This window comes from Stomoxys calcitrans, chromosome 1, assembly GCF_963082655.1.
Source record: "Stomoxys calcitrans chromosome 1, idStoCalc2.1, whole genome shotgun sequence".
Classification (NCBI taxonomy): Eukaryota; Metazoa; Arthropoda; class Insecta; order Diptera; family Muscidae; genus Stomoxys; species Stomoxys calcitrans.
In genome coordinates this window covers 93,913,916-93,927,688 of record NC_081552.1, presented here as the reverse complement: position 1 = coordinate 93,927,688, position 13,773 = coordinate 93,913,916, and the positions used below count along the sequence as shown (strand labels likewise).

The window sequence follows — 13,773 nt, the reverse complement described above, 5'->3', positions numbered from 1 at the left end:
CGGACGGACCGACATGGTTATTTCGAATCAGAAAGTCGAGACGATCAAGAATATATATATATATACTTTATGGGTTCTTAGACGAATATTTCGAGGTGTTACAAACGGAATGACTAAATTAGTGTAGTGGGTATAAAAAGACTAAACAATGACTATTTAATAGGTAGTCAAATAGCCTTTTATAGACAACTACCGCATGATGACAAATGTTGTAGGCGTTAAGCGAGTAACATTAAAATTTAAATTAGCTCCAATTTTTGGCTGTTTTAATTTGATTTAAAACAGCCAGTGGATAGCGCTAATTTGGAGAAGCCAACATGAACAGAGAGAGGGCAGAGTGGTCAAAATTGATCATACAGCATTTATATCTGTAATGACAACCCATGGGTCCATTGAATAAAGAAATAAAAAATATAGGAATTTCGTTGCGGTTGTTTGCGGTATTATTTGACCAGATCTCAGTGTTAGGCAGGGCGATTTAAACAAAATTTTGTTTGCACACTAATAGTACCCTAAAAACAAAAATTTAGTATCAAAATCTGGGGTGGGGTGCCTAGGAGGGCCGACCACTTCCAAAACCCACCAAACGGATTTATAAACCAATCACTACAATATGGGTATCAACGGTATTTGAGAGTAGAAAAAGAATCTGGTTCCAATTGAGGGACTTAGTGTTTCGTATTTCACCCAACCCCAAAAAAAAACCCCTCAACTCGGACATATTTACCGACCATGGCAATATGGATTTTAACTGAAAGGTATTTGCTATTCACAGATGACGCATAATGATCCCGTGGTGAAAATAGGGTACTAAATTTTTTTATATCGGAAAGGGGGCCGATCGAGAGGATTAATTTTCAGAAACGCCAGATCTCAGAAATGCGTAGTGCGATTTGAGTAAAAATTTGTGCGCTCCTTATAGAAACCTAATAATAGAAATTTGGTATCTAAATTCCGGGGGGAGTGCAAAGGGGGGCCGAAATCTTATATATCAAAATCAATTTGTGTTTGTTTGTTTATGCCGATATTTTTTCAGATCTAAGTGTTTGGGATATCACCCCACTTCACAAACATCTCTAAATATGACTTATTGTAATATTGGGCTCAAATAAAAGGTATTGGGTAATATAGCAAGAAATTGATACCCACATTCTGAGGGTCCACCTTCAAATAAAAGGGGCTCAACTAAAAGGTACTTTAGAGTAGTACACGAACCAAATATATATTTTAAAGTCACTAGGTGGAATTGATACCTACTTTCGGGACCAGATTTCTGGAGTCCACACCACCCTCTAAACCCACCAACCAACACCCTGGGGACCTTCCACTCCCAAAATCCCCATGGAAATATCGGGCTCAAACAAAGGCTTTTATGAATGGAGTACATCTAACATCCAAACTTAAATAACCCTTAACCCTCCGAGCGATTTTATAGACCGATAAAGATGTTACGAGACCACCCCACCTCCCCCAAAATACCCCTTAATCGGACAAATGTACCCACCATGGCAATATGGGGCTCAAATAAAGTGTATTTGAGAGTAGAATACGAATCTGATATCCAAATGTGGGACCAAATGTTTTGGGGCCGACCCTCCCCAAAAACATCCCCAAAGAGAAAATTTTGGGAGTAGAGCTCTAATCTGATAGTGACATTCGGGAAAAGTGTCTATGGGGCCACCCCACCCCCCAAATATGACGCATTTGCTGTCCATTGCAATATGGTGCTCAAATAAAAAGTATTTTATAGTAGAATACGAATCTGATATATATTTGGCTGCTCCATTCCCAAAAACTCCCCGCTAAACCGGACATGTCAGCGGACTATGGAAATATGGGGTTCAAATGAAGGATATTTGGGAGTAGAGCACGAATCTGATATTAACATTCGGGAACAAAAGCTGAGAGGACGTCCCACCCCCATTACAACGGCCAAATAAGACGTATTTGCTCACCATGACAATTAAGGGCTCAAAGAGAGTAAAGCACGATGTTGATAGTTTTTAAGGCCCACCCCCAAACTGGCCGTATTTTCTGACTATAGCAATGAGGGGGTCAAATGGAAGGTGTTTGAAACTTGAAAACTATTTTGATATAAAATTTTAGAGACCAAGTGTTTGGGGTACGTCTCATCCCATAAACTCTCCTTAAACCAATGGCAATGTGGGTTTTAAATAAATGAGATTTGAGAGTACAACTCGATGCTGATATGTTTTTCAGTGCTAGGTGTCTGGGGGACCACCCCACACCTAAACACCCCTAAATTGTGCATATTTGCCCACTATGGCAATATGGGGCTCAAATGAAAAGTACTGGAGAGTAGAGCACGAAATTGATACCCACATTCGCGACCAAGTTTCTGGTGGTCGACCCTTTCCCCAAAACATCCCTAAACAGGGCTTTTTTACTAGCCATGACATTATGGGGGCAAAAGCAATTTGGAAGTAAATAGAATAAGAACGTGATATCCAAATGTGGGATCAAGTATTAGCGGCGCCGCCCACTCCAAAAACACCACCAAAGAAAACAAATATTTGAAAGTAGAAAACGAAGTTTATAACCAATTTGTGAGGCCAAGTGTTTCGGGGACGCCTAATCCCATAAATTCCCTTAAACCAAAGACTCCCCAACACGAATCTGATATATATTTGGCTGCTCCATTCCTAAAAACATCCCCCCAAACCGGACATGGCAGCCGACTATGAAAATATGGGGCTCAAATCAAGGATATTTGAGAGTAGAGCACGATGCCGATATTTTTTCTGAGCTAGGTGTATGGGGTACAACCTCACTCCTTAAAATAGCCCTAAATCAATATGGGGCTTAAATGAAGGGTTGTCCACTATACGAGTATGTCTTCAAGGGTTAACAATGTCATGTACCCTTCTTCTAAGACGTCTTGACGACGCACTCGGCCTGCTGCGAAATTGATGAAAAGCAAGCATTTGGCGAGTTAAACCACACGGTACCCAGCAGTCCGAACGTCTATCATGACATTGTCTTCAAAGATTTCTTTAAGACAATAAAAGTTTGTCATCGACATGGCATATCTGCTGATGTGTCTTATGGATTGTCAGTTATACAATTTGATTGTCGAAGAATTCCCTAACCGTGTCCACGAATAAGTCAGCATAACTTTTTTATTTTCCTTTTTGAAAAACGGACGCTCTCTAAAAAAAGTATTGTATATATCAGGCGACTCAAAGATTTTTTTTTTTTGAAATTTGTACATTTAGTTACTTAAACGTACAAAATGGTACTTTCTTCACGGATTAAGCTAGAGCTCTAAAATTTGGGATACAGGTTCACCCTGGGAGTACATGTATGCCAGGCGACATGACGAACTTTTTTGAAACTCGTACAATTAGGTACTAAAACGCACAAAATGGTTCTTTTTTTTACATTTGAGCTTTTTAGTTTGTTCGTATAGACTCCTCCTTACACCAAAGGAACCCAAAAATAAAAAAGCAACGATCGAGACATTATATGACTAAAATGAAAGGTATTCGGGAGTAGATTAAAAATGTTGGGTCCAAAAACCTTCCACCCCAAGACCTTCTTAAACAGCCATATTGCCCAACCATGACAAAATAGGACTCAAATGAAAGGTATTCTAGAGTTAAATATGCATATAGACCGATCATTACAATATGGGACTAAAGTGGAAGGAATATATTTAAGAGAAAAGTACTAATCTGATACAAAACTGGCCCAGGAGACGTCTCAAGCCTCCGGAGACGCCTCACTCCCAAAAAAGAACGTCAACAGGACAATTTAATGGATAGAGCCAATATGGGTATTAAATGAAGGGTTTTTGGAAGAAGAGTACGAATTTAAAATTATTGTCAAACCACTTACAGGACATATGTATTTAACGATTGGGACAACATGGATGTCAAAGGCAAGGTTATATAACGGGTTTTTCAATAAGAGCGCTACAAACATTTTTTTTTAATAAAACAAAAACGGTTGTGGATATCAGTGAAATTCTTTATTTCTGTGAAAGTACGTTCGTTGGCATTATGTATGAAACTAGATTTCTTTTGCATGACATGTTGGCAAAGACTACAGACTTGACGTAGCACCACAGGAAAAGGTCTAACAGCGTCCAATCGCTCGACCGAGGCGGCCAGTCGACTGGACCATTTCGTGAGATAACACATTCTTCATACTTGGTTTTTAATACATTGATTGTAACATTCGCTGTGTGGCGCCGTCCTGTTGAAACCACATGTTCTCCAATTGGGGCCAAAATATTTTGTTGTCATTGAAAGGTACCGATTTCCATTCATAGTAACGTGCATTAATCATCACGAAAGAAGTACGGCCCAATAACGCCGCCGGCCCATAAACCGAACCAAACCGTATTTTTTTCGGGATGCAATGATGACTCATGAAGAATGTGTGGATTGCTGTCTGACCAATTACGCTTATTTTGGTTATTGACGAAGCAAATTCGGTAAGACTATTATGACGACTATAAATTGGACGTAGCGTTCTTAACGTTGATGCCACCGACTCCGAATTTCGGTAGTATATTTTAATAACTTCGACTCGTTGTTGGCTCGTATATCTTTCCATCATGAAATGGCAAACCTTACTGAAGAGAAATCTCAAAAGAGCAGCAAAAAGTATGGCGTCGTTTGTTGTTCCTATCGGTCTACGTTTATATCGACCCTGTTGAAAAAACTGATATCTTGAGTGTGAACCTGATATTAAAAATTAAATTCTAGACACCTCAACCTTAAGAACTTACTGATTAGGGCAATATGGGTATCTAATGAAAGGTATTTAGCAAACTCGGGCACAAATTGCGGCTTTACTTGCTCAAGAAGTAAAATTAGTCATGTAAGTCCCCTTTGCTTTCAATTCTGATCTTTCTTTTAAATTATTTGGATAGAAATCATTTAAATCGGGTAAGTACAATAGTTTTAATGTTATATCCTCCAGAAGGGAGATGAAAAGTGTTCAACTCCAACACTATGGGGGCTAACAATATTTTTTTACTGAAAGCTTTTGTCCTCCTCTACAAATATCTAGAACATTTCGTACCCATCAGACTAACCGTTTACGCGGTACGAATATTCTATGCCAAAACAGTGAGTTGTTTCAACTGCAGCAACTTCATTTGCTTAAGGCTGTGTGTTCTTGCTTGAGGCTTGGTGTTTGTTGTTGTTGAGTAAGAGAGTAGTTACTTCAGTGTGTTTGCAAAAACAAAAACAAAGTACAAACTCTAGCTTACTTACTCACAAGAAACGCAACACTCACTCGTGTTTTTTACACTCACCCTTTGGTCTCGGCAATATTGCCTTAGGAATGATTGCTTTGATTTGTAGTCTTGTGCAGTTCTCAAATATATACCTTATAGGGTCGCAGATCAATAACTCGAGGTGTTACAAACGGAGTGACTAGATTAGTATACACCAAAGGGCTGCACAATACCATGCATTTTTGATTCCTAGGCACGTTAACAACCATAGAGTATTTCAAGAACTGAACTCTTCGTTTATAAATACAACATTGTATGAGACAATTGAGAACTGAGTTAAACAGATAAAAAAAAAACACGAAGACAACGAGATAGCGAATGCAAAAAGAGAGATCGATTCGGATTTCAGTGAGTGCATGTTGTGCAATGTATCTATTAGGGTACATTTTGCTTCAGACAAAATATTTTTCTTGTCGTTTGCTTTTGTAGTACGAAATTTCTACGAAGGCAACGTGGTTGATTGTATGAGACAGACATATCATTGGGTAATCAGCTCATCTTTTGAAAATGACAGTGTGCAGTGAGTTATTTCTCATATCTCGCTGTATCGGCGTTCAATTCGAGATAATAATAAGTAATACCAAGCACTGAATAAGGGTTGTTTTTCAAAATTATCTTCTCAACAGCAACTTGTGCGTTTTGCTCTGTCTTCAGTTTCTCGCTCTTCAGTAGACTTGAAATACAACCACATGTGGGTTCAGCATTCACGAGTTCAGCAAAAACAGTCACCAATAAATAGTTTTGTGCAGGCTATTGGTATACACCCATCATATAGTGAGGGGTTCAAAATATGCTAGCAATCATCTGATCTGAGCAGAACAAAATGTTTAAGCCATTTGTGGAGGAGAGCATATGCCCATGGTGGTGGCTACATAAAGTTCGCGCATTTATTTATGTAAATTGGTTCGGTAGTTTAAAGTTGAAACCTCCAGAAGATTGTAGAGTTCAAAAGTGTTTAAATCTGGCACCCTGTATCTCATCTTTAATGGACGACACGGGCTACAAACGACTTGTTATTCAAAGCCTATGCTCTCCTATACAATGGCCCGAGTATTTTGTATTGCTTAAAACAATAGATCAAAAGCCGTCGATTTTTTTTTGCGTTTCAGTCTTTACACCACTTTCCAAAGCCTTTAAAAGTTTCCGAATGTAAACCCCCTTTCGGTCCGCTCCTGACTAACGAGTCAAATATTTTTTATAGCGAAGAGAGGTACCAAAACTAACAACTGAGACGAGAGTGAGTATTCCAATGTTCAAAGGAGAGAGAGAGAAAACAAAATTCTCAACCAGTTATTTAAAGGAATGTGGAATGCTACACAGCAGTATCAATGCAGGATGGTGGGCCGAATCGATTATTAGTTACGGGAAATGTAGCTCGCCAAGCGGCTGCACAGCATGCTCTACTCATACGAATTGATTTAAAGAACCCATCTTTGTCGTAGAAAGGCGAACAGCAACAATAGCAGCGGCAATGAACCGAGAGTTTTTATTAGAAAAAATAAGTACTGCTTAGGAAAAATACCGAGTTAATCTGTCAGAGAACAAAATAACCACCCTCCCCCAAACAGAATGCAAGTAAAGAAACACTTGAAAGAATATCAACAAAATTTGCAGTAAACAAGAAACGTCACTCACCATCACCACAGCGACGGCAGACAATAACAAATCTCACAACAACAAAGTAGTCACTAAAGTCGACGCTAGCTGCTGCGCAGCGAGTCGGCAAAGTCAACAACGATCGACCGCTGATAATATACCAACAATGGCAAAAACAAATTGAGTGAGGACGAAGAGAGAAGCAACGAGAAGCAGCAAATGCATTAAACATCAGTCAAGTGGCGGTTCATGTATGGTTGGATAGATTGTGACTGCATGACTGTGGTATAGATAGACAGAGCATTGTGCTTGCAGTTCGGTTCGGCTGCTAACAAACATTCTTTAAGCAATTGATAATAAAAATTTGTGAGTGAAAATATTGTAAAACAAAACACAAACATTAAAAAAGAATTATGACAAGCAATGATAAAGTGAAAGTGATAAAAATCTTGTAGAAGCAATAGCACAAAACACAAAGGAAAGTCGAAAATACACCTTGAGATACAAAATCGAAACAATTTATTTCGGCAAATTGTTGATCGTGTGGATTAGACGCATGCTTTCTTGAAGTGCAACGTAACCCCGTGTCCGAGATAGGAAAAAGTATACCGACATTTTTTGCTGTTAACATATCGGAGAATACAAAAATAAATATTTATATTAAGTTAGGAGATCTACTGTGGACCAAGAAAATCCTCACTTTGAACGCTGTTTCTAGATGTTATTAACTGCTGTAGAGCTTCCCAAACAAAGTGCATGGGTCTCGAGGTAAGTTTAATAAACATTTGGGGGGATATAAAGGTTATGGACATTTAAGCTACAGGTGATATGATGTTTTTCTAGCAAACTTTTCGATGGTAAACATATACGGCTTAAGCTACTTTCACACTACATGACATGTCAATTTTGTTATTCATCATGTAAGTCAAAATTGTAATTTTACATACGATTCATCATTTTGACATCACACTTGTATATGTTATTTTCTTTTGACATAACCTAAAAATGTAAACAAAATCTAATTTTTTAATGCATACAAATAGTTAAAGTTGTGAGAAAGCTGGTTAAAGCTTAAAGTTGTAAAAACAATTTAATTTGGGATTGCTTCCATTCCACTGACAAGAAAAACATCTTATTTTTTATGTTTTTGTCAGAAGAACAAGAGTACATTCCAATCGAAAAAACATGAGTTATTTTGAAATGTGATTGTCATATGTTGTTCTTTTGTTTGCATTATTTAACAAATACAAAATTTGACATGTCATTAGACAAACACATATAGTGTGATAGCAGCTTAAGTAATAAATCATTATTTGGAACTGTCATTTACATTTTTCTTTTTTGCCACATAGAGTAAACATTTTTCATAATCTTTCTATATTGCTGTGGGCAATTCCACGAAAATGTATCCCTTACTCAGAAACTTAAAATTAGCAATTTCTTAATATATATATACCTAACTGGCATAAGCCCGGTCGCTTCGATGCCCCCGATGGTAATTCCAATGTCCAGCTGTAACTGTAACGAAATTTCAAGAGCTTTGCCTAATCCGTAAAGAATGTAATATTTTGTAAGTTTTGCACCCAAATGTAAGAATTTCAAAAACATAATCGCCCGAAAAATAATTCGTTTGACATAAAGGACATTTTCGCCAAGTAAACTTCTTTTCCGAAAACGTTGGACTATGTTTACGATAAAAGTACATGGCTTTTGCGATAAATTCTTTCAAGAATTTGTGACAAAAATAAAATTATTTTATCCTGACAATACCTTTTGTTCTTGATATATAGAACATGTTATTCGGGATTTCATCTAGTTTTTATTATTTATAAATTAATTAAACGTCAAACATTTAAAATGGATTGTGCATATTGAAAAGAAACTCCAATTTTTATGAATTATAAGCAGATCTCAAACTATTTAAGAGTATATTCGGATTTTTCGACGTTATGATACACAATTAGCACACAATTGCAATTATTTGCAAGCCTTTGGGTCAGCTTGGGATTATTTTCTTGTGTACGTGTAAAGTAATGTGCAATAGAGTGAGTATTTTTGCCAACTACTATATACTATTATACTCTTAAATACTCACCCTTTCTCTCTAGTAGGAGAGACACAAGAGAGTAATTATAGGTCCGGTAAACGAATAATCGTTTGCGGCTATCGAAGCACATTTGCAATTAAAGAGTTTTTGGTTTTACAACAAAAGGAATGTCCTTTGATGATGACCATAAATGAAGCTGCTAAAGGGTTTACAATAAACAAAGTTAGTTACGTTCAAGAATCGAAACGTTACACGGTTATAAAAAAAGCAAAACTTCATGATACAAGCATTTTGTTTGTCGTAAAAAGTTACTAAACGTTTTGTTTTTTTGCGTGTACTGGCAGGGTGTAACTGTATCCCAATTTCGGGTACGAAAAAACTTTCTAGTTTCCCATTCTGTATCCCAAATTTGAAGGCTGTAGCTCAATACGTAATAGTACCCAATGTCGTACTAAATGTACCTTTTCTCATTTTTTTACGTCTTTTTCTACCCTTTTGTTTAAGATGCCATTTGTGTCATTAGTGAACATCAGAAACATTTTCAGGGGTGGTTATCCCCTTACTAATGCTGGCTACATTTGTGAAACTTCTCTACCAAGTGGCGTCGCTTTGCGGCTTAAACATTAACCGAACTGCTTTAATTGATATGAGAGAAGTATCCCTTGTTCCTAAATGGTATGTTCATTGGAAATTAAGTAAGTAAGCCACGTATTCCATTGTGGGCTAGGATAAATCTTAATGTCCTATTTTGTACTATTTATTACCTAAAAGTACGAATTTCAGAAAACTCTTCTTGTGTCCAATAGATACTGCCAAGTGTAACAGTATCCTGATTTTGAGATCTTTAGCTCTATTCGTAAAAGATACACCTTTTTGTTCGTTTTAGTGCCCAAATTTACTAATATTAAAAAAATATCCTAATCGCCCGATATATACTGGCAAGGTGTGCCTGGATCCCAAATTTCAGATCTCCATCTCAATCCGTAAAGAAAGTGCAATTTTGTACGTTGTAGTAGCTAAATGTTCCAATTTCAAAAATATCTGCTTTTCCCCGATATATACTGTCAAGAAGTAACTGCATCCCGGTTTAGAAAACTGTAGCTCAATCTGTTAAAAAGTATCATTTTGTACGCTTTAGTACCTTATTGTACGAATTTCAAAAAAATCTTCTAGTCGTGCGAATAAACTCTCAAGGAGTACGTGTATGCCAAATTTCAGAGCTCTAGCTCAGTTCGTATAGAAATAACAATTTTGTACGTTTTAGTACACCCTTCCAATCCCACCAAACAGACAGCATAACCTTCTTTTGGTGGATATCAGCCTTTAAAGTGGTTTGAGCTGGTTCACCATGCTTGGACCATGATCGTTTTCGACTAACGTTGTTGTAAACAATCCATTTTTCATCTCCAGTTATGATTCGTTTTGAAAACAGTTCGAATTCATTGCGTTTAAGGTGCATATCACAAGCGTTGATTCGGTTTGTTAAATGAATTTCTTTCAATACATGTGGTACCCATATTAAAATTGACGCCAAACAAACAAATGTAAACAAATATCGCGCACTTTTTTTCTAAAGCAAGCTAAAAGTAACAGCTGATAACTGATAGAAGAAAGAATGCAATTACAGAGTCACAAGCCGTTGAAAAAATTTTTCAACGCCGACTATATTACTACTATATTACCGACAAATACTTTTTGGGCAACCCAAAATATGAGGTCCACATAAGAAATCTTTAGGCAATCAAGAGATTGGTGAAAGGCCAGCAAATATAGCTTATTGTAACGGTAACGTCCATTACTCTAGTTTTGGTGGCCGTTTCACTGTCTATACTATTAAAACCTACATATGTCATTTTTTAACGGTTCGTTAAAGGGAATAAAATTGCACAATGTTCATATAAAGGGTAGCTTTTATATATATTTGTTCAGAAGATATATTCGTATATTTCAGTAAAAATGTAACAGACTTTCCAATGGAATTGTCGTGTTTAAAAAATTTTAAAATGATTTCTGTTTGTGCCGAAACAGATCTCCAAAGCGTACAATGTTACAAGTTTTGCCGTTGGGAACTTTGTATACCCACCACCATGGATATATTTATCATACTATTTTATTATTATTCTAGTTTATACATATTAATATTTAAATATAGGCCGATATGGATCATATTTGATTTGGTTGTCGATAGGCCTTATACGGGTCACAGCTTCACATTTCTGCGAAAACAGGTAATAAGAAGTATGCTAAGATCGGCTGGGCCGAAACATTGTCAAGTTCTTTGCCCGGTATCTTTTTATAGATTAAAAGAGAATAACGGGTCAGAATTGAAGGTCATTGGAAAAGCCGTCGTACAAACTTTCGGCCAAACCAGATAAGAGCTTCGCCCTCTAGGGTCTCATGAAGTAAAATCGAGAGATCAGTTTATATTTGAGTTGGATTAGTACTGTGCTTCTCTTTGTTGTTACTGGTAGTTTCGGCGAATAAGCTTTAGTATTTTGATGAAATTTTTCTTTTCCTCTCATTTTAATTTGCTGTCAAATTAGTTATATGATTTCAACAGATTAATCTTTGTGTCGGTCAACTGGCTTTAAATTACTTTAAAACAAACTTAAAACATGAAGTAACTTTAATTGTTAAATATTTAAAACAAAAAATAAATTTTGACTAATTTTACGAAAAGCCATCTACATTCTTTTTAAATGTTGTCGCTAAATTCTCCTTCGAACTTCATTGAAATCATCCAACTATTGCCGTATATGTTTATAATTTGCATCATGTCCTTATAAATACTAAAGTTTCTCTAAGTTATTGGAGATAATATGAGAAAAGGTGGTAGAACTAACAAGTAAAAGCGTGTTAAGCTCGGCCGGGCCGAATCTTATATACCCTGCACCATGGATCACATTTGTCGAGTTCTTTTCCCGGCACCTCTTCTTAGGCAAAAAAGGATAAAAGAAAAGATTTGCTCTGCTATTAGAGCGATATCAAGATATGGTCCGGTTTGGACCACAGTTAAATTATATGTTGGAGACCTGTGTAAAATGTCAGCCAATTCGAATAACAATTGCGCCCTTTGGGGGCTCATGAAGTAAAAAAGAGAGATAGAATTATATGGGAGCTGTATCGGGCTATACACAGATTCAGACCATAATAAAAACCCATGTTGATGGTATTGAGAGGATCCGTCGTACAAAATTTCAGGCAAATCGGATAATAATTGCGACCTCTACAGGCTCAAGAAACCAAGATCCCAGATGGGTTTATATGGCAGCTATATCAGGTTATGAACCGATTTGAACCACACTTTGCACAGTTGTTGGATATCATAACAAAACACGTTGTGCAAAATTTCATTCCAATCGAAAAGAATTGCGCCCTCTAGAGGCTCAAGAAGTCAAGAAGTCAAGACCCAAGATCGCTTTATATGACAACTATATCAGATCATGGACCGATTTGAACCATACTTTGCACAGTTGTTGGATATCATAGCAAAACACGTCGTGCAAAATTTCATTCCAATCGGATAAGAATTGCGCACTCTTGAGGCTCAAGAAGTCAAGACCCAAGACGGGTTATATGCCAGCTATATCAGGTTACGTACCGATTTGAGCCATACTTGGCACGGTTGTTGGATATCATAACAAAACACGTCGTGCAAAATTTCATTTCAATCGGATAAGAATTGCGCACTCTAGAGGTTCAAGAAGTCAAGACCCAAGATCGGTTTATATGGCAGCTATATCAAAACATAGACCGATATGACCCATTAACAATACCAACCGACCTACACTAATAAGAAGTATTTGCGCAAAATTTCAAGGGGCTAGATTCACTCCTTCGGAAGTTACCGTGCTTTCGACAGACAGACGGACGGAGGGACGGACATGGCTAGATCGACATAAAATGTCACGACGATCAAGAATATATATACTTTATGGGGTCTCAGGCGAATATTTCGAATAGTTCGAATAGTTACAAACAGAATGACGAAATTAGTATACCCCCCATCTTATGGTGGAGGGTATAAAAATCCGAAATCAGAATAGATTTATATGTCAATTTTATTTCTTTCTAATTTTTTTTTTGGTATATTTTCGTCATCTAATAAATCAAATTTAATGATAATTTTCACAATGAAAATTATTGTCAAATAATCTCCAAAAGCAAATTCTCTAGAAAACTTTTTCATTCAACTAGCCCAAGGTGTCCACTAATTGATGCTAAATGCCCTAACGGCAAACATATGTAAGTGTAATATTAAACTTACTCTCATAGAAATGTTTGCTGACTAATAGGATTTAGCAAATATGTTTCCTATTTCTACGAAAATCAACGCTGCTTGCTATTGACTGATAGATTTCGACTCTTAATCGCTAGGAGCTCTGTACTCGTATTTATCAGGGTGATCATTTCTGCGTTTTAAAATTGTGTTTCCGAGTCCTGAAAATTTTTCGGATCATTGTCGATGTAATTCAAATAATTTTTAATCAAATATGTATTACTAAATATTCTTTGAATATTATATTTCTATTATTCAATAAAAATAATACAACCAGAATTGTGACTTAGAGAATAACGAATGAGTAGAAAAATACCCATGAAAAGGCTTAGAAAAACTCTAGCTTGAGTTTTGAAAGAGTTATCCTCACGAAATTTGGATTGGCGTAATGTGGAAGAATAAAACTAGTTAAAGCTCATGTTTTGAGAGAAAAATGGCTTTTCAAAAGTCGGCAATTTCTTATATCGAAAAAAATTTAACAAAAAATTTTTTTAAAATTCTAAGATATCTTTTAGTGACTTGTTGCATTTGATGAAAATAAATTTATGGTATCAAGCCTATTACTTTGGACAGCAGGTGCAA

General features: G+C 36.6%; 1 long non-coding RNA gene across 1 annotated transcript; it reads left to right on the top strand.

Moving 5' to 3' along the window:
- Positions 1 to 12,993: 12,993 nt before the first annotated feature.
- On the top strand, positions 12,994 to 13,470 carry LOC106094017 (uncharacterized). The gene is made up of 2 exons (XR_001222443.1): positions 12,994 to 13,157; positions 13,215 to 13,470. It is a non-coding gene; the product is annotated as an uncharacterized LOC106094017 (long non-coding RNA).
- Positions 13,471 to 13,773: the final 303 nt, after the last annotated feature.